Here is a 19,996-nt window from a genome sequence, read left to right on the forward strand (position 1 = left end):
ATCTGTACCTAAATCACAAAATTTTAAAAAGGCTTTTGAACAAGATGAAACCCCTAGTGCGTTTTTGCAGAGATTAAAAGATCAAATGTGTAAATTCTCAGGGATGAACCCTGATGATCCGGTGGCACAAGGCTTGTTGAAAGTCAATCTTGTGACAAAGTCATGGCCGGACATACAAAAGAAGCTCCAGAAATTAGAGGGTTGGAGTGAGAAACCATTAGATGAGTTATTAAGAGAAGCTCAGAAAGCGTATGGTAAAAGGGAGGAAGAAAAACAGAAACAGAAAACTAAAATGATGGTCACTACAATTAATCCAGTGGTTGACCGTAAAATAAAAGGGGGCCGTCAAAATGATTAGAACCAAAAGAAATGAAACTTCCTGAACAGAGGTCGTGCAGTTGACCATAAAATTGAGAAATCCCTGTTGCCACTTGATGGAGGACGACAGCGACCCAGTCGCCCTCCACCGAAGTGTTTCAGTTGTGGGAAAGAAGGACACTTTAAATGAGATTGTCCCCTCACCAAAAAGGAAGAGAAAGTATATTCATTGATACAATTTGAAGAACAATAGGGAAGTCAGGGGCTATTGAAGTTAAGGTCCCACCAAGAGCCCTTGATAAATATTTATGTGGGACCTGAACATGAAGAAGTAACTTTCCTAGTAGACACAGAGGTAGCTTGAACACCTTTAAGCTATATTCCCCACGGGCTGGAATTATCCAAAAATCTCATCAAGGTATCAGGTGTAAAAGGAGAGAGTTTTCCTTTATTGGAATTTGAGAAAGCAAATTTGCAATTAGGCGACAGAATAATATTGGGTTTAAACCTCCTATATGTCCCCGAGGCTGGTACATGTTTATTGGGAAGAGATGCCATAATTGCATTAGAATTAGAAATAACAACAGATCACTCGAATTCCTATCAGGAAAACTTAAATTCTGTAGTAATAGCCAAACTGACTCCTGAAGATGAGAAACAAATTGATCCTATAGTCTGGTAAAAGAGGGAAATAGGGGAGGCTTAGAAATAACCCCATTGAAAATAAAAATGAAAAATCCAGGAGAAACCATTAGGTAAAGACAATATAATATCTCATTAGAAGGAAGAAAGGGTCTGCAGCCAGTTATAGATGGTCTGTTGAAGGATGGACTCTTAGAACCATGTACTGTATGTATCCTCTTAACAACCCAGTCTTACCGGTTTGTAAACCTGATGGCAGTTATAGATTGGTGTTAGACTTCAGAAAACTAAATGAAATAGTGGAAGTGAGGCATCTTGTGGTACCTAATCCTTATACGCTATTAAGCAGTATTCCACATGATTGTGCTTGGTTTAGTGTTATAGACCTTAAGGATGCCTTTTGGAGTTGCCCTCTGGATGAAGGATCCAGGGACATGTTTGCATTTGAATGGGAGAATCCCTTCCCCAATAGATAACAACAATTTAGGTGAACGGTACTACCACAAGGATTCACCGAGTCACCTAATTTATTTGGACAAGTCCTTGAGGGGGTTTTGGAAAAGTTTCAAGTTGTAAAAGGAACTAAATTATTGCCATATGTGGGTGTCCCTTTGATGTTGGGAAGAAAAAGGAACGAAGTAAAGGAAACTACAGATAGGCTTCTTAACTTTCTGGGAAGCCAAGGCTTGAGAGTTTCCAAATCTAAATTGCAGTATGTAGAACGGGAAGTTAAATATCTAGGTCATTTAGTAAGTGAAGGAAAGCGAAAAATAAGTTCAGAAAGAATCCAGGGAGTGATTAAACAACCACTACCAAAAACAAAAAAAGAATTAAGAAAATTCTTGGGATTAGTGGGATATTGTAGATTGTGGATTGACTCTTATGCAACTCTGACTAAACCACTATACAGTAAACTGAAAGAAGAAGAGCCTGATGAGATAGAATGGACAAAAGAAGAAAGAGGGATAATAGAAGTGATTAAGCAGAAATTAGTCTCTGCACCAGTGTCAGCTTTACCCTCTTTGGAAAAGCCCTTTTATTTATTTGTGAATGTAGACCAGGGAACCACCTTAGGAGTTTTGACTCAAAAATGGGGAGGAAAAAGACAACCTGTGGCATACCTCTCCAAAATATTAGATCCGGTAAGTAGGAGATGGCCCAACTGTATCCAATCTATTGCTGCTACTGCTTTATTGGTAAAGGAAAGTAGGAAACTTACTTTTGGAGGTGCTTTGGTGGTAAGCACACCACACCAGGGTAGAAGCATTTTAAATCAAAGAGCTGGACGGTGGTTAAGTGATGCTAGGATTTTACAATACAAAGTTATCTTAATGAAAGAAAAAAGACCTAATATTAACCACTGATACGGCTCTAAATCCAGCCGAGTTTTTGAGAGGAATTGGGGAGGCGACGGAGGAAGAAACACACTCATGTATAGAAGTTATAGACCTCCAAACCAAAGTCAGAGATGATCTGAAAGATTTCCCTCTAGGACAGGGGTGCAACCTGTTTATAGATGGATCATCTCGGGTAATAGAAGGAAAGCGACACAATGGATATGCCATAGTTGATGGAGATGAACTGACTTTGCTAGAAGCAGGAAGACTGCCTCTGTCTTGGTCAGCTCAGACTTGTGAGTTGTATGCATTGAGCCAGGCCCTCAAGTTGACAAAGAATAAAGAAGGAACCATATATACTGATTCCAAGTATGCATTTGGAGTAGGACACACTTTTGGAAAAATTTGGGCAGAAAGAGGTTTAATTAATACAAAGGGAAAGGATTGAGTGCATGGAACTTTGATTATGGAGACTCAAGAAAATGTCATGTTACCATCGACTGTTGCAGTAGTCCATGTGGAAGGACATCAAAAACCTTATACGTATGAGGGAAAAGGAAATGGACTAGCAGACTTAGAAGCTAAGGAAGCAGCTTTGAGTGAAGAATGGGTAACAATGAGTCCTTTAATACCCACATTAGATTCTGCCAAAGAGATACCTCAGTTTATGGAAAAAGAAAAAGAACAACTAGTAAAAATCGGGGCCACCCAAACTAGTGATGGGAAGTGGAAGCTCCCTGATGGAAGACAAATGTTAAACAAACAAGTCACTAGGGAGATTCTAGGAGTCTTACACCAAAGTAGCCATTGGAGAACCCAGGGACTGTGTGACATGTTTTTAAGAAAGTATGGTTGTATTGGACTATATACAGTAACACAACAAATTTGTGAAAGGTGCATAATTTGCAAGAAATTGAATAGACATCAAATTACATAAAACGAAAAAGGGGGAAGACCCCCGGCATTAAGGCCTTTTCACCATATACAAATGGACTACACTGAATTACCAGCCATAGGAAAACTTAAATATCTGTTAGTATTGGTCGACCATTTAACAGGATGGGTAGAAGCTTATCCTACCACCAGAGCCACAGCAAACATGGTGATAAAAATTATTCTGGAACAAACCATCTCAAGAGATGGAATAATCAATATAACTGACAGTGGTCAAGGGAGTCATTTCACATCCCGAGCTTTGAGGGGATTAATGGAGAAATTGGGTATTAAGTGGGAATACACCCCCCCATCCCCCCCCCTCAGATCTCTATAAATGCCCACAAAAGGGTCACCTCATCCTGGGCACAGAAAGAAGACTGCTCCTGTCTGTGCTCCTGCACTCTGAAGATGCCGGTCACAGATGCTGGCGAAATGTTAGGAAACAAAACTTCCAGAACACGGCCACACAGCCCGGAAGACCCACACCAGCCATTGTATAACTAATTGTTACTGTTGTGCTCATTGTGTAGACTGTTGTGTGGTACATACAGAATGTAAGAGAAGGTGTGATGAGGTGGATTTGAAAAAGACAACCAATGTGTGAAAATTATTGTGGAGTATGATCTGAACCAGAATATCTGTGGGGAGGTTATGAGTTATACTATAAAAAGTCCCCAGAAAAGTAAATGATTTCCACGTTAAGTATAGGAGGTTGTATAGGATTAGTTATTATCGCAGTAGCTGCCATCATATATTTTTGCTGGTCAGAAAGGAAAAGATTTTGTGGAGTATCCATTAGGAAGACTGAAGAAATGCCATAAGTAGACTTAAACATGGATATGAACCTAATTTAGAAAGTGTTATATGTTCCAGTAATAATCAGATATGAACTAGGAAGAGGAGAGATAAGACAAGTTAAAAATGCTAATATTAAGTTCACTATTTCCATCGTACAAACTGCAAATCCCCAGGTAATCCAGTTTGATGCATGCAAAATATTGGAATGTGAAAATTTGGAATTTCAGAGAGAAATTAGAAATTTGGATAAAATTTTGTGTCACGCAGATCCCCAAAGAGGGAGCTGCCTCTATACAGGCAAACTGGGGTAGGAGACAAATTCCACAGGGCAGAAGGCTCTTCCATTTCTAAAATTTTATAGAAAGGGCTCCAGTCCCCAATGTAAGAACCAAGAATGCAATCTGGTGATAATAACTATCACGCTAGCCTCTGGCAAGTCTACTGACTTTGACGGCTCCAGTTTTGGAATGGAAATACTTAAATATTCAAAAGTAGGGGTACAACAGATTGCAGAAGGTTGCTGTTTCCAAATAATCATAGGCCAGGCCCAGCCAGCCAGGCAACCGCCAACAAGGTTGAATAGTGGCTCTAAAGGAGTGAAGATCATCCAAGTGACTGATCTGTGACAGACTATTGAAATAGAGATTGGGTATGGGGACACAAATACCTGGTTAAAATGGGTATGATATACTGCAAAAAGACTAAACAAAAGTAATTGCTATGCATGTGCCTCTAGCAGACCAATAGCGCAAGTGGTTCCATTCCCCTTAGGATGGGATACTAATCCAGAGGGTATGTATGTATGTATGTATTTATTTATTTATTAAATTTCTCACCCGCCCATCTCCCCTCAATGGGGGAACTCTGGGCGACTCACACCAAACATTAAAAACATAAATATATATAAATACATAAAACATCAATTTAAAAAACATTTCTAAAAAAGGGGAAGGAGAGACCAAGAAAATGAAAAATCTGGAGCTGAAGACAGGAGGCCTCTATGGGGCTAGCCATCCCCATGCTTGGGGTATTCCCTCCCCACCCCAAGTGGCAGAACCAGGTCTTCAAAGCCCTACGGAAGGCCAGGAATGAGGGGGCCAATCGCACCTCCGGAGGCAGAATGTTCCAAAGACCGGGGCCTACTGCAGAGAAGGCCCACCTTCTGGACCCTGCTAATCAAAGTTCTTTTACTGAGGGGGTCCGAAGCATGCCCTCTCTGTGTGACTGGGTGGGACGGGTTGAAGTCATAGGGGAGAGGCGGTCCCTTAGGTAACCTGGTCCCATACCATGTAGGGCTTTAAAGGTGATAACCAACACCTTGAATTGGACCTGGAAGCAAACTGGTACGCAATGCAGCTTGCGGAGCAGTGGCATTACATGGGCCCTCCTTGGGGCTCCAAAAATAGCCCACGTGGCTGCCTTCTAGACCAGCTGTAGCTTCTGGATACTCTTCAAGGGTAGCCCCATGTAGAGCGCATTGAAGTAGTCTATCTTGGAGATAACAAAGCCATGAGTGACTGTTCGAAGGGCATCCTGATCCAGGAAAGGGCGTAACTGATGCACAACCCGAAGTTGTGCAAAGGCCCTTCTTGCCACAGCTGCCACCTGCTCTTCAAGCAGGAGCCGTGAGTCTAGGAGGACCCCCAGATTACACACTGGGTCTGTCTGGGGCAGTGCCACCCCATCCAGTACCAAAGATGACAAAGTCCCTGATACAGAGGAGCCATTAATCCACAGCCACTCCATTTTACCAGGGTTCAGCCACAGCCTGTTGTTCCCCATCCAGACCCTTATAGCCTCCAGGCACCACGAAAGGGTGGCCATGGCATCACTTACTTCACCTGGGATGGAGATGTATAACTGCGTATCATCAGCATACTGATGATACCTCATCCCATGGTGATGGATGATCTCATCCAGCGGTTCCATGTAGATGTTGAAAAGGAGCAGAGAGAGAACTGAACCCTGCGGCACCCCACAGAGGAGGGGCTGAGGATGGGACCTCTCGCTCCCTATCACCACCGATTAGAATCAGCCCTGGAAAAAGGAGGTGAACCAGCACAAGACTGTGCGGCCCACCCCCAATTCCCTGAGCTGTCCCAACAGGATACCATGGTCAATGGCATCGAAAGCTGCTGAGAGATCAAGGAGAGCAAGGTTGGTCACATTTCCACCATCCCACTCCCGCCAGAGGCCATCCATAAGTGCGACCAATGCCATTTCCATTCCATAACCGGGCCTGAAACCTGACTCGAAGGGATCCAGATAATCCGTTTCCTCCAGAACACTTTGGAGCTGTGATGCCACCACTTTCTCAACCACCTTCCCCAAAAAGGGGAGGTGGGAGACTGGACGAAAATTGTCCAGCACAGTAGGATCCAGGGATGGTTTCTTGAGGAGGGGGTGCACCAATGCCTCCTTAAAAGCAGCTGGAAGCACTCCCTCCTGCAAGGATGTACTAACCATCGCCTGGATCCAACCACATGTCACCTCCTGAGCTGCTTTCACCAGCCAGGAGGGGCATGGATCAAGATGGCAAGTGGTGGCCTTCACAGTCCCCATGAAGTGTGTGATAGCTTTATTTCAAGATGAAACTGATTGGGGAAATGAGAACTGTACATCTTGTCAATTTTGTTCCCACGCCTTACAAAGCATGACCCCATGAGGCCCCCAACGTTCTCTGCAGTCTATGGGAACTATTCAGTTTATATAGAGAGGCATGGGAAAAAATTCACTAAAAATGTAGGGAAGGTTAAGGCTTGTGTCAGCATCTATAACGTCACAGGTAGAGATTGTTCAGGAAATGATTCTAATATCAAGATAGCCAGAGCGGACTTATGGTGGTACTGTGGAGGAAAGATAATTAGACCTACACTTCCTCCCTTGAGGGCTGGCAGTTACACTATACTCCAATTGGCTATCCCATTTAACCCTGGCGATCGAGAAAAATGAAAAGGGAAAGACAATCCCACGAAGGAAACGGAGGGAGGCAGATAATCCGAAAGGATCATTTGATACTAAAGTATACATAGATGCAATAGGGGTACCAAGGGGAGTGCCTGATGAATTTAAAGCTAGAAATCAGATTCTAGCAGGATTCGAATCCTTTTTATTTTGGTGGGTAACAATAAATAAGAATGTGGATTGGATAAACTACATATACTATAATCAACAAAGCTTTATAAACTACACGAGGGATGCTATTAAAGGAATTTCGGAACAATTAGATGCTACAAGTAGAATGGCCTGGGAAAATAGAATGGTATTGGACATGATGTTGGCTGAAAAAGGGGGAGTTTGTGTAATGATGGGAGGGAGCTGTTGTACATTTATCCCTAATAACACTGCACCAGATGGAACGGTTACCCAAGCCTTAAAAGGATTAACGGACTTGTCTGAGGAGTTGGCTGAGAATTCAGGGGTCGATACCTCCCTCACAGGATGGTTAGATTCCTGGTTCGGCAAATGGAAAGGAATAATTGTATCTCTCCTCGCATCCCTAGGAGTAGTAGCAGGGGTGCTAGTAGGATTGGAATGTTGTATCATCCCATGTGTAAGAGGATTAATGCAAAGACTGATCAAGACTGCGGTCTCTAAACAAATGCCACTAAAACCCCCTTCTTATAATGAAACCTTGACGTTAATGGAAGACAGTAATGACAGGGAATGCGAGGCCATGCTGCGCCAGCTAGAAACTTCCAAATGAACAGTGTAAAAAGCAACATGAGGATATAAATGAAAAGGGGAATTGTAAGAAATAGGACATGGGTAGGTTTGTTGTTTTTACAGTAGCTTGAGATAAATGAATATGGAGAATTGTTGATGGCATCATAGTTATGGCTTTGGGCAAGCAGAAACAAGAAAACCTAACCTTACATTAGAGCAGAATTGGGAAAAACAAAAAGGGGAAGAATGTAAATAGCTGCAACAGGATGCAGCTAGATTAACTGCAGACTGTAGCTATTTATGAAACTACAGGAACACAGTAGCCTTTAAGATGACACATAAGTAGAAGTACCAAATATGGACAATTGTAAATAGGGGTAAGGGGGCTTTGGAGTAGAGTAATGGGAGATGTAAACTAAGGCGGGACTTCCAGAAATTGTATTAGGCGTATCGGATAGGTTGTAAACTCCCTAGTACCTAACCATTGGGGAACTGGAGGAGGGCTTTTCGCATCTGTGATAGGGAATATAAGGAAGACCAATTGCTAAGATCTGGGTTCACCTCATTGCTAATGTGTGTGCACCCGTTTTTGCAAATTCGTTAATAAATACTTTGCTGCTTCTGAAGACCTGAGTTTGGTTTTATTGATAACACAGGTTACAGAGATGCAGCCTCCAATCTGTAATTGAAGAGAAGCCTTTGAAATACTGATAGGACTGTTCCCTGAACCAAAAAAAAGGCTTCGTAATAAGCATACTGAAAGCCAAAAGGCAACTCTGCAAAACAAGTCTCTTCTCTGTATGCCAGTAAAGCGAATCCTGACATGTTGATGATGCACCCTGCATTGCAAGCATTTCTTGCTCCTTAACAGTAAGCACTGTTAATGAACGACTCCTTTTCCTTTTCCTCACTTCTACCTGTTGCCTGTTTCCTACCTTTGAGAAGGCTGGATGTGCCACAGGCTAGATGCGGTGTTGCTTTGAGCTACCATCAAACAGGGTTTTCCTGCAAACAGTAACTTATTTACCTTGCTATAATTAGCATGTCTGGGTATATAAGGGCATAGTGGAGTCCTTGGGGTTCTCTGAGCTTGGTTCTTTTCTTGCAAATGTTTCATTACCCGACTAAGTGACATCTTCAGTGCTGAAATGGGATGGGGTTTGCTCTCTATTTATGTGCTGTGGCCTGCCTTGCCAGTGCTGGTGGGGGTGGGGGTTTTGTTTTGCTCCTCTGGTAGTTCCTTGATTAGTATATGTTTACTGCTTGATTGCGTGCCTGGTGGTAACCTTTGCTTGTCTGGGTGATGATTGCTGGTGATTGATTGCTGGTAAGACAGACAGGCAGAAGGCTGGCAGAGCGCATCCATGAGCACCAACTAACAGTCAGAAGACATGATGAAAACTCCTTAATCTCACAACACATGGACAGACTCAACCATCGTTTTAACTGGGAAACTGTCAGCATTTTAGACCAAGCTAAATCCAAATATGCAAGAGAATTCTTGGAAGCCTGGTATTCAGACAAGGCAGCAATTAACAGATACATAGAGATAAACAGCATCCACATACTATTCAAAAGAGACAAAAGACCAGAAGATCGCCTCACCAGCAATCATCACCCAGATAAGCAAAGGTTGCCACCAGGCACACAATCCAGCAGCAAACATAGGCTAATCAAGGAACTATCAGAGGAGCAAAACAGAACCCCCACCCCCACCAGCACTGGCAAGGCAGGTCACAGCATATAAATAGAGAGCAAACCCCATCCCATTTTAGCACTGAAGATGTCACTTAGCCGGGTAATGAAACGTTAGAAAAGAACCAAGCTCAGAGAACCCCAAGGACTCCACAGTTCAACTCTGAGCTACACATATTCACCTATATAAGGGCATAGAGTCTGGTTCTCTATGGTGTAGTAATTTATAAAAATGTTTGTGGGTGGCTGGGGTTCTTCTGGTGAATTCCGCCTTTGTTGGGGATTAATTAACAACTTAGATCACTGTCTGATTACTCATAGGTGTCATTAAAAATAGTACCTCCATGGTTGGTTATGGATGTATTTGTTTTTCAACTCTACATTTTTAAAATGGTTTTGTGAAAAGCCAGCCCTGTTCCATGTTCCAGGAAGTAAATAATTGTTTAATGAGATACCTGTTCTGACTTTGGCAGAGCAGTTTCGCCTGCAGCAAATCTCAGTGATGGAGAACAGGATGAAATGTAATGTTTCATCTTGTTCTCTAAAACATAGTACACTCTGAATAAAGACTATAGAACTGTATGACTTCTTAAAGAAAGTTATGTTGGTTATTTTTTACTCAAGATATTTACGTTCAAAAAAATGCATAAAGAAATAGTATCCGGAGATGCATTTCAGAGTTGAACTACATGGCATGGTATTCTGTCTGAAGAAAGTCATGATGCAGGTCTAACAGCTAATATAATTAGGGTTTGAATTGAATTCCTGAACTATTTATGTTTTTTTTAAATTTAAAAATGTATGAATCTGGCCAGCTTCTCCGAACAGTGACCAATAAAATTATGAATGTAGATGACAAGTTCCATCTGCTTTCTTGCTTGAAACTATTGTTCATTTTTTTTTCCTGTTCTTGCATTGCTGCACAAACCTTAGTCATTCTTCTCTATCCACATTACTATCACCCTACATGTCCTGTTCTACAAATGTATATTAAGATAGTAATAAAATTAACAAATAGCAAAGCAATCACTCTATGAATCAACTGGCATGAAAGTGATATAATAAGAAAACAATGTTTTACTGTACATAGGTTTATTTACTGAAGTAGATTTTTTCCTGTTGATGTGCACTGTCAGTCATTTCCATGTCATCATGTGTTTGCTTTCCATTCTGTCCCTTCCCATTCACAGGATCTGTAATGACAATGTTGCCTGAAAATTTGGGAGATTGTTCAAAATCATGTTAAAAAAAATATTGTGTGTGAAAAGTGGCTATGGAACAACCCAAACACAAATACAAACCCAACATTTTCACTGTTTGAAAGCTAACAGTTCTGGTGGCAACATGTATTTCTGATAAAGATCTACCAAATAATATAGCTTTAGATCAGTAATAGAAAACTAGAAAAGGGGGGAATGAGACATGAAATACTTAAATAGCATTTAGTATCAAAATACAGTATTTGGTTTGTGATATTAGCAGGAGTTGCCACAAACTTCTCCAACAGTCTCTGTCTTGAAACTTTTGAAAATAGACAAAGAAAATTACATTTCCTGCAACTTAAAAAAATCAGAAAAAAATCCAAACTGATTTCTGATTCATAGTTAATACACATGGCACAATGGTTAATAAATTACAAGGTGTGTCAGAAGGACCTCTGAGTCTCGCATGATTCCTCATAGGCATCTCATGCTGTAATTTTTTAAATTTTTGCTTTCATTTCCTGATCTTAGAAATCATTTCCATGTAATCCCAATGTTCTAGTAAGTGTTAAATAACTACAGTTTAACTTAGACCCACCTCTCAGGAGCTTCCAGCCCATCCTGCATTGCCCAATCCATGTCACTAAAGGCTTGGCTTGGACCCATGAAAGATATGCAATTGGTATGGCCATTGGTAGCCTGACTACAAGGATCCCTCTGCGTTGAGGACAAACTTACAGATCATTGAAGCCAATCCTATTCCTGTAACATCCAGACATGGTATGTTATGCAAGAGTCTAAAGGATTTTTTTTTTTTTTTAGTTTTCTCTTTGACATCACTGCTGCAGCATCCTTTGTTGAGCTGGTAAAACTGAGCTGAAGCTGGCGAGTGGGGAACTTATATTCTCCATTTGCTTTCTACGAGGAGAAAGGAGATCAGCTATGCTAAAAAGAATTATATAATGCCTCCTCCTTCCCAGCCTAGAGAGGACCACCACATAAATGTATCTCAGCTCCCCAAAGCCATCAAGAGAATGGCCAAGTATCCATTCATGCAGAAAGTTGAGAAGAAAAAGCCTGGAATTTAAACTCCACTGTGATAGATCTAATAAGGCTCTGAATTCTTGGCTGATGCATTTAAGCCTTCCTTCTTGTCTCAATAAAGATTCTAATCTAGCAGAGTCATGTCTGAGAGTCTTATGCCAAGACAGGCTAAATACTGAATAAGGACTCCTTAAGCATCTGGAAGGCTGTGGTTTAATGACAAGATTTGGTAGGAAGCCCCACAGGATGGTCTAATGATCTGACTCAGTATACTGACCACGTATTTCAAGTAGAGGCTTGATAGTCATCTATTGGGGATGGTGTAGTGGCTCCTGCAGTGTATAGGGAGTTGGACTTAGATCGCTTAGATCCCTTCCAACTCTATGATTCTATGATAAGGCAGCTTCCAATATTCCTAAAAGATTTCCAATATTATTACCTGGAAAAATAGCCTCATTATTTAAACATCTTGTAATAGATTTATCTTTCCACAGTTTGGCAAAGCGCTATTCAGAACACAGGGTCAGTCAAGCTAGCTATCCCAGGTTTCATTTGTTGAGAATCGAATGCAAAGATCACCCAATCTTTCCTAAACTTAGCCACCTCTCTCACACCAGCCAGTTGAGAAAGGAGGAGGTTTTCTGTTCTTTTCAGCATAGCAGAGCTCCCTTCTCCTGCTCAGAAACAGAGAATATTAGCGTCTCCTCAGGTTAAGTGCCTGTTCTCAATCCCTCTTTGAAGATGCTATTGATCCCCCACACAGAACATGCTTGTGACATCTTAAAACTGCTCAAAGTGAATTGCAGATTTCACCCTCTATTTCTAAAGAAATGTCTAGAATAGAAACCCTTAAGAAACATTTTTTGAGGTTTAACTCATGGCATACCATAACTGAGTATTACATGGTCCTGGATTGCAACAACAGCTTTTCACTACAGGTCACATATTTGATCATTGCGTAGGCTCTTCCAGTTTGCTAAAGGGAAATACAGTACCTTCCTGGAAACATTTCATCAGTAAGTCTTTTATGCCAAGCCCAAGTACTTCTCAGCATAAGGAAAAGCAGACTAAAAGTCAGGATGTTTAATATTATCAAAGGCAAAAAACATTACAACATTTCAAAATAGTTGTTTATTTGTTCTTAAACAAGTGGTGCTTTTAGAATGGCTGCTTTTCTGGATACAAAATAAATGAAAAGAAAACTAAGAAAGCACTTAACTTCTGATGAAGAAAATGTCATGAATAGACAGACCAGTTATGATATAACAAAAGATTTAGTGAATTACCTAGGAGAATCCATCTGACTGAAAGTAACAAAGATATATTTCAAAACAATTATAACAATGGAAGGAAATAAAACAAGATCTTGAAAGACTGAGAAATTTGAAACTGTCCTAGCTAGGACTTACTGTGAAAAAAAAATAGAAGATATACTTAAAATGAACTTTCTATTACAAATGACACTGATTCCAATGTCACACAAAATCTTGCAGGATTGCCAAAAAACAATCAACAGATTTATATACAACAGGAAAAAGCCAAGATTAAGATTTAAAATTCTACAAGGTTCAAAGGAAAGAGGTGGATTAGCACTCCCCAATTTAAGATTGTACTACAGAGTAAACTGCCCATTGTAGATAACAGAATGGATAAGATCTCCAAACAGTAGAATATCAATAATAGAAAGAGCAGGTCCAGCTAATGGACTTCATAGGTATCCATGGTACAAAGAAATAAAAGAAGAGTTGACTACAGCAAGAATATTAGAAAACAGATATCTTGCCTATGATATCAGACTAGATGACTAAAACTGTTATGGATATATACTGTCAATGGCAACATTGACAGTATATATCCATAACAGAAATTTCACTAAGTTCAGGCAAGATTGGTTCCCTTACATACAATATATCACCAAGAAGGCAGATATAGATATCTGGAATATGTTTTTAGGACTTAAACAGAAAACAACAATTTCTAATGTTCGATGTAAAGTTCAAATATCTAAACAATGGGGGGGGGAAGGGAAGGGAAGGGGAAGGTATAATCCACTTTTTCTCTTTTCGCTATGGTTTTCTTTTTAAAACTTAAATGTATTTCTCTCTCTCTCTCTCTCTCTCTCTCTGTACCATCTTGCTGTTCTTTCTTTTTTTTCCTTTACATTGTAATATTTGCTTTTTTCATACTTTTCAAATTTCAACACCTTAATAAAAAATACATTTTTTAAAAAAAGCAAAATAATGGCGTACTCAAGAATGAAACAATAAAATACAGTTAATGTACTGAAAATAAAATTTCCCCCAACAAAAAAACTTTTCCAGCTTTTACAAAGAAGAGACCAATAGGGAATCTTTGGTGCCCGATGAAGTATAATAATTAGTTCCTGCCACTGATGAACACTTGACAGAGAGGAGCCACTCTTTTAGAACATCCTCATTACTATCCATCTACAACAGAGGTGTGAGATATCACAGAATTCAGGGAAATTTACTGTGGTGAATACAAGAGACATTTTTATTTTTAACAAGAGTTGGCTACAATTGCTTGCTGCTGGAGAAGTAATTCAAGAAGCTTAAGGTATAACATCCATATGACGTACTACTGTGTTTTTTGCCTGGAATTCACAGGATTGTCAGCACGCCTTTAGAGCAGCATCCATTCACCCAAACTGTGGTCTTTTCATGCTTCATGGGCAACCAAAGGCAGAATCACGCAACATTGGGAGGATAAAATTATACTTCATATGCAGCAGTTGGATTGCTATTATGTGGCATTTGTCTACATTGGAATTAGGATTTTTTTTTTCAACAGAGGAGCAAGGAAAAGGACTTTCAACTAATTTGGTCAAATTTTCCAGAGTTGTTTTGCACATGGTATAAATTTCCAGGAATCTTTTTGTCCTATTAATGTTAAATATGTGTTACATTTTTTCCCCTCATAGACTGATATGCTGCACACTCCCAAACAGTTCTTGGCAGCTCACATAAACATAAACATAAAAACCATACATTAAAAATTCTGAAACATTTGGATAAAGATATCCTTGAACCCCCTCCTAACCAAGAATAAGAAGGGGATCAATCTTAATTCCAGCTGCAGTTTGTTTCATAATATAGGGCCTGCCATAAACAAGGCAGCATTAACTGTTAATGTTAGACGTGTCCATGGTGGGACCAGCAAGAAACATCTTGCTGAACACCTGAGCATGGGATAGATGATACATGAATGCATTATCCTGTAAGAAATTTGTGTCTCAGGGCACAGCCTCACTTGCCATTTAAGCTGCCCCTATCCTGTGCTCATGCCAGCTTAAACTGATTTTCTTAAATCGGTTTAAGAAAAAGGTGTCCAGACTGGGACCCTCTGGCAGCAGCTTGCAAGTTATTCAGTCTGGACTGCAGGCTACCATCTCTCCTCATTGGACAGTTCTGCTCCCGCTGGGCCCTCCCACCATTCTCTTCTAGGAAAGCAGTGACCAATCACTTTCCTTCCTGCAGACGGATCTTTCTGACCATAATATTTGTATATCTGTATGTGTGGGTGCGTGCATACATCTAACAAACACAAATACACAAAGATAAATGTGTATTTACTAGGTTGAAGCATCAAAATGTCCAAGCACAGCAACCAACTGTAAAAAAAAAAAAAAATTCTTTCCAGCATGCACTCTAATAGGTTCTATACCACTCCTTACCAATACTGAGGAAATAGCAGAGTGATTAAGATCTTTGCTTATCTCATAAGTTTCATTGCTATTATTGACATGATTATAATTCTTGTTGATGTTATTTTATACTGGTATATGACTGAAATAAAGATAGCTATGTATGTAGACAACCCTTATTAAACGTTGTTGGGTTTGTTTTGTATAAAGTATACCTGACCTCTGTTACATATACTGGCTATGAAGCTCAGCCACTTGCTTGCCTTTCTCTCTTTTAAATTATTTTATACTTTCCCCTGATTTTTTAAATCTTTTTTTGGCTTATGGCTGTTCAACTTATAAATACAAAATATGGGGAGCAAGATAAAAATTGGCTGCTCACCTTTGCTGCTATCAAAAGGTGGTCAAGAAATACCTTGACTTGTCAGGGTAATTCCCAGTGGGTCCAGCAGTGCTTCCAGTAGCATTAGAGAAATGAGAGCAGACCCATCCAAAGTACTTCAAGGGGATGCCGTGGTCAGCAATAGGAAAAGATACTGAGAGATCTGCATCTTGCCCTTAATAGAGATCATCTAGTAGAAGAACTCAAGTAATCTCTGAACCAAATCTGGATTTTAATCCACATTTGAAAGCTTTTAGATCAACCATTTCCTTTAAGAGTTTCTGGAGCTGCTCTGTCTTACCCCCTGCGCCCCTTTGGGTAAATACAAATGTTGGAACACTGCACTACAGTTGTGAAAACAGCTCAAGTCCTGAAATGGCTTCTTAAGCAAAAGTCACACCACTGCTTGCTTTATTGTGAAAGGATATGCTCCATGCCAAAAAGAAATGTTACTCATCTCAGAAATTATTGGTGGGAATGAGACTTGAGGGACCCTCAAAACCCAGTTCAGGGAGGTATGCAACAGGGAAGTAGTGGAATGAACAGCTCCAAGAGTTTTATCCATTCCTCAAAACATAGGTAACACAGCTATTCAAAAAAATAGCATGAAACAGTGCACTGGACACTTAGGTAGAGAACTCCCATAGTAGCATCAAACCTTTGTTTGTTTTACAATATTTGTATACTGCCACAACCCAGAACAACTTCCTATGATTTACAGTAACACTAATAGAATAAAATACAAGTAAAATTCCACTAAAAGATTAAAAAATGAGTTTGGCTTTTCCTCAAACACAGCATACCGTATTAGGGGAGACAAAATAATTGTGTATATTATAGCATTGGTTGCCAATCATGTGCTAAGTTAAAAGTAAAAACATGCTTTCATAAATGATCCTCCCATAAAACTGTTCGATGACAGTAGAATGAGCGTAACCCAAATGTAGAACATTCTTTTAAAGAAGTGAATTCAGCTTCTGGATGTTGCTGAATTACCATCCCAGGTCAATGATGAAGGGTATTGGGAGTTATATATATATAATGTAATATATAATATAATTATATTTAATTATATAATTATATAAATTATATTTATACAATATAAATATAATATAAAATATATATTATATTTTAGCAAGTTCTCCATCTTGCTGTAAAGGATGAGTATTGGTGCCTCCATTCTGATGTATTTGAAAAGTAGTCATCAGTATTAATATTTCAAATTTTTGAAATGAAATAGTTCTTCCATTCTTGTAAATTAAAAAAAAAAAGATGATTAAAGACACCTTTTAGATTTATTTGGTGAACATTGTAATGTTTATTTTCCTAACTAAACTCTTGCAGAAGAACAAAATATTTCTCATCCTGTACATCCTTTTTTGACTAGGAGAGATTCAAAAATTGAATTTATCCCCCTGGGCATGCCCCAAAAATGCATAAATAAATAAATTCACAGAGGATGGACACAAATCTCATATCTTCTTCACCTGTTTAACCCACCTTAAAAAACAAGCAATACCTGAGTTGAGGTGTGTGTTTATATAATCTTTCTTTCCACAAAGGAAGAAAACTGTTTACAGAGGAATAGGTTATTCCAAAGTGTCATAGACAAATAAAGGTAGGATTCACATAATTCTCTGAAGGTGTTCCCCATCCTGGATCATTCCAAAGGAAAAGAGAAGACCAGCCTCCCTGTTATAACCAAATAACAAACCATAGATGGCTGGGTTACTACTATAAATGGAGGCATCTTTAATGGAACCTGCTCCTGAATCGCTCAGGGCTCTGTATAATAAGACCGACATCTTGACCAGGCTTGGAAACAGACTGATAGGCAGTGCAAATCTTTTAGCACAGATGCTATATGTGGATGGCAAAGGAATCCAGCTGCTGGGTTCTGCACTAGTTCCAGTGTCTGAACCAGACCCAGTGGAAAGCCCCATATAGAATGTAATAGAGTCAACCAGTCCTGAGCATTCCAAGCATGAATTTTCATGGCCAAGCTGTCCTATTCCAGAATGGGTGCAACTGATGCTGCAGTCTAAGCTAAGAACAGGTTCTTTAATCATATCGGAGTCCTCAGTGGTAATGACATATCCAAAGGTCTTCCCAGACTGCAAACTCTTCCCATCAGGGAGAATATGGCCCCATCTAGAAGACACAGTTCCCCTAATTCCAGGATTTAGAAAGTATTCATCAAAAATAGTTTCATCTTAACAGAATTCAGCAGTGATGAGATAGCAGTGATAAGCAACAAAGATTGGTGCTGTAACTTCTCAGATATTACATCAGGCTTATATTAGCTTATGCTCAATGTGATGAAGGTTGGAAGCCACTACTTTATTACTGTTTTCGTTGCCTTTTTCTTTTTCTTTTCTCTTGTACTATTTTTCTTTTCCTTTTTTCTTTTTTCTGCACCGCCTGAACTTTTATTTTTCTTTCTTCTTCTAGTTTAGTTTGTATTACAGATAGTCCTCAAGTTCAGCAACTGTTTGACGTTACAATGGTGCTAAACAAAGGGACTTATGACCGGTCCTCAAAGTTCCAGCCATTGCAGTGCTCCCATGGTCATGAGGACAAAATTCGGGTGCCTGGCAACCAGCTCGCACTTATGACCAGGTGCAGCATCCCACGGTCACACAATCGCCATTTGTAGCCTTCCCTGCTGGATTCCCCCAAGCAAAGTCAATCAAAGTCAAAGTCATAAGTCGCCAGGGTAAGACTCCTCTACCCCGGCCTTTCTTCACTTACACGCACTGTGCCCTCCTTCCCCCCTTCACTCGCACACACCCTGCACCCTCTTTCTGTGGCCCCCCTGTGATCACACACATGCATGCACATACCCTGCACCCTTTTTCCGGTCTCTGTGCTCATACACATCCACACACCCTGTGCCCTCTTTCCTCAGTCTCCCTGCAATCACATACACACACACACGTACCCTGCACCCTCTTCCCTTGGCCTCTCTGAGATCTCACACTTGCATGCGCGTACCACACACTCTTTTTCCACAGCCTCCCTGCAATCACACACATGCGCGCATGTACTGTATGTACCCTCATGCCCTCTTTCCATGACCTCCCTGCAATCACACACATGCATGCATGTACCCCATGCCCTTTTTCCACATCACGCTTTATGACTGCATCGCTTAGCGACAGCAATCCTGGTCCTAATTGCAGTTGTAACTTGAGGACTTCCTGTAGTTTTTATTATGTTTATTAAAAACTTCAATAAAATATATTAATTATATCAAGCTAATACAGAATTTTACAATTCAGCTACATACACTCTTTGCAGAAAAGACTGAAAAGGGTTAACAAAACTTCTTGGATCCCTCTAATCACAACATTCTTCTTTAGACATAAATGAACCATTCATACCTTCTGGAGTTTCTTTCTTCAGGTTGGTTTGGTGATCACATCTGAGGTGAATAAAAAGTAATGCATACAGACACCAAATATACATATCATCCAACATTTCTGGCAATCTGCTGAAAAAAGAGGTACCTGTTGACAGAACAATGATTATCAGTTGATAATCAATGATTAAACAATGATTAATGTTTATACATATCAGTTTCTTCCATTTTGATGTCATATGAACTCAAAATCAGCTTTCGATAGAATATTTGAATAATTGTTGTGTGAAAAGGTCTTAAAAACTGAATGAGGACATTTTAGTTCTTCTAGCTACTAAAACAATGTGCAGTTGTATTTTGAATAATGGCAGCAAGCTGACTCTCTCCAGAATTACATAGTGCATTTTTCTTTTCTGATTACAGTGCAGAGTTCACATTTTGAAATTACAAACTGGGAGTATTTGTAAACTAGAGACTTTTAAAGTGTCTTATACTCTTGTTTTCTACTGCAAGCATATTTACCATGCACAAAAATCTCTGGATTTTAGTGGATGTTGTGCTCCATGTCCCATGCTACAATTAATACACTCTTAAAACAAACAACAACGAACCAGCAGCCATAGCTAGTTCTATAGTCTGAGCATATTGTTGTCTATGCATAAGACTCAGATGCATATGGCTAGCTTCTGTAACTTTGAACCGAACTCCATGTTGAAGGAAATGGTTATCTTTGTAAATCCACCTTAAGCAATTAGTTGGATTTTCCAATACAAAAACATATGGATGAGCCTTATTTAGAAACACTTCTATGAAGACAACCTAATTTACCTTGATAAGTCTAGAGTTAATATCTGTCATAATTAAAGATAGCACACAGGCAGCAGAGTATTTAATTTGTATATAAAACCATGATGTACTTCTATTGTTTCATTTGCATAATCTTCACCCTTG

The 19,996-nt window shown here is 39.8% G+C and overlaps 1 pseudogene; it reads left to right on the plus strand.

Moving 5' to 3' along the window:
- The first annotated feature begins 2,763 nt into the window (after positions 1 to 2,763).
- Positions 2,764 to 7,737, plus strand: LOC148216975 (uncharacterized; annotated as a pseudogene).
- The last annotated feature ends 12,259 nt before the right edge of the window (positions 7,738 to 19,996 follow it).

Source organism: Python bivittatus, unplaced genomic scaffold, assembly GCF_059951505.1.
Source record: "Python bivittatus isolate LINGU-HERP-01145 unplaced genomic scaffold, Pbiv_v1 ctg000020_np1212, whole genome shotgun sequence".
NCBI lineage: Eukaryota > Metazoa > Chordata > Lepidosauria > Squamata > Pythonidae > Python > Python bivittatus.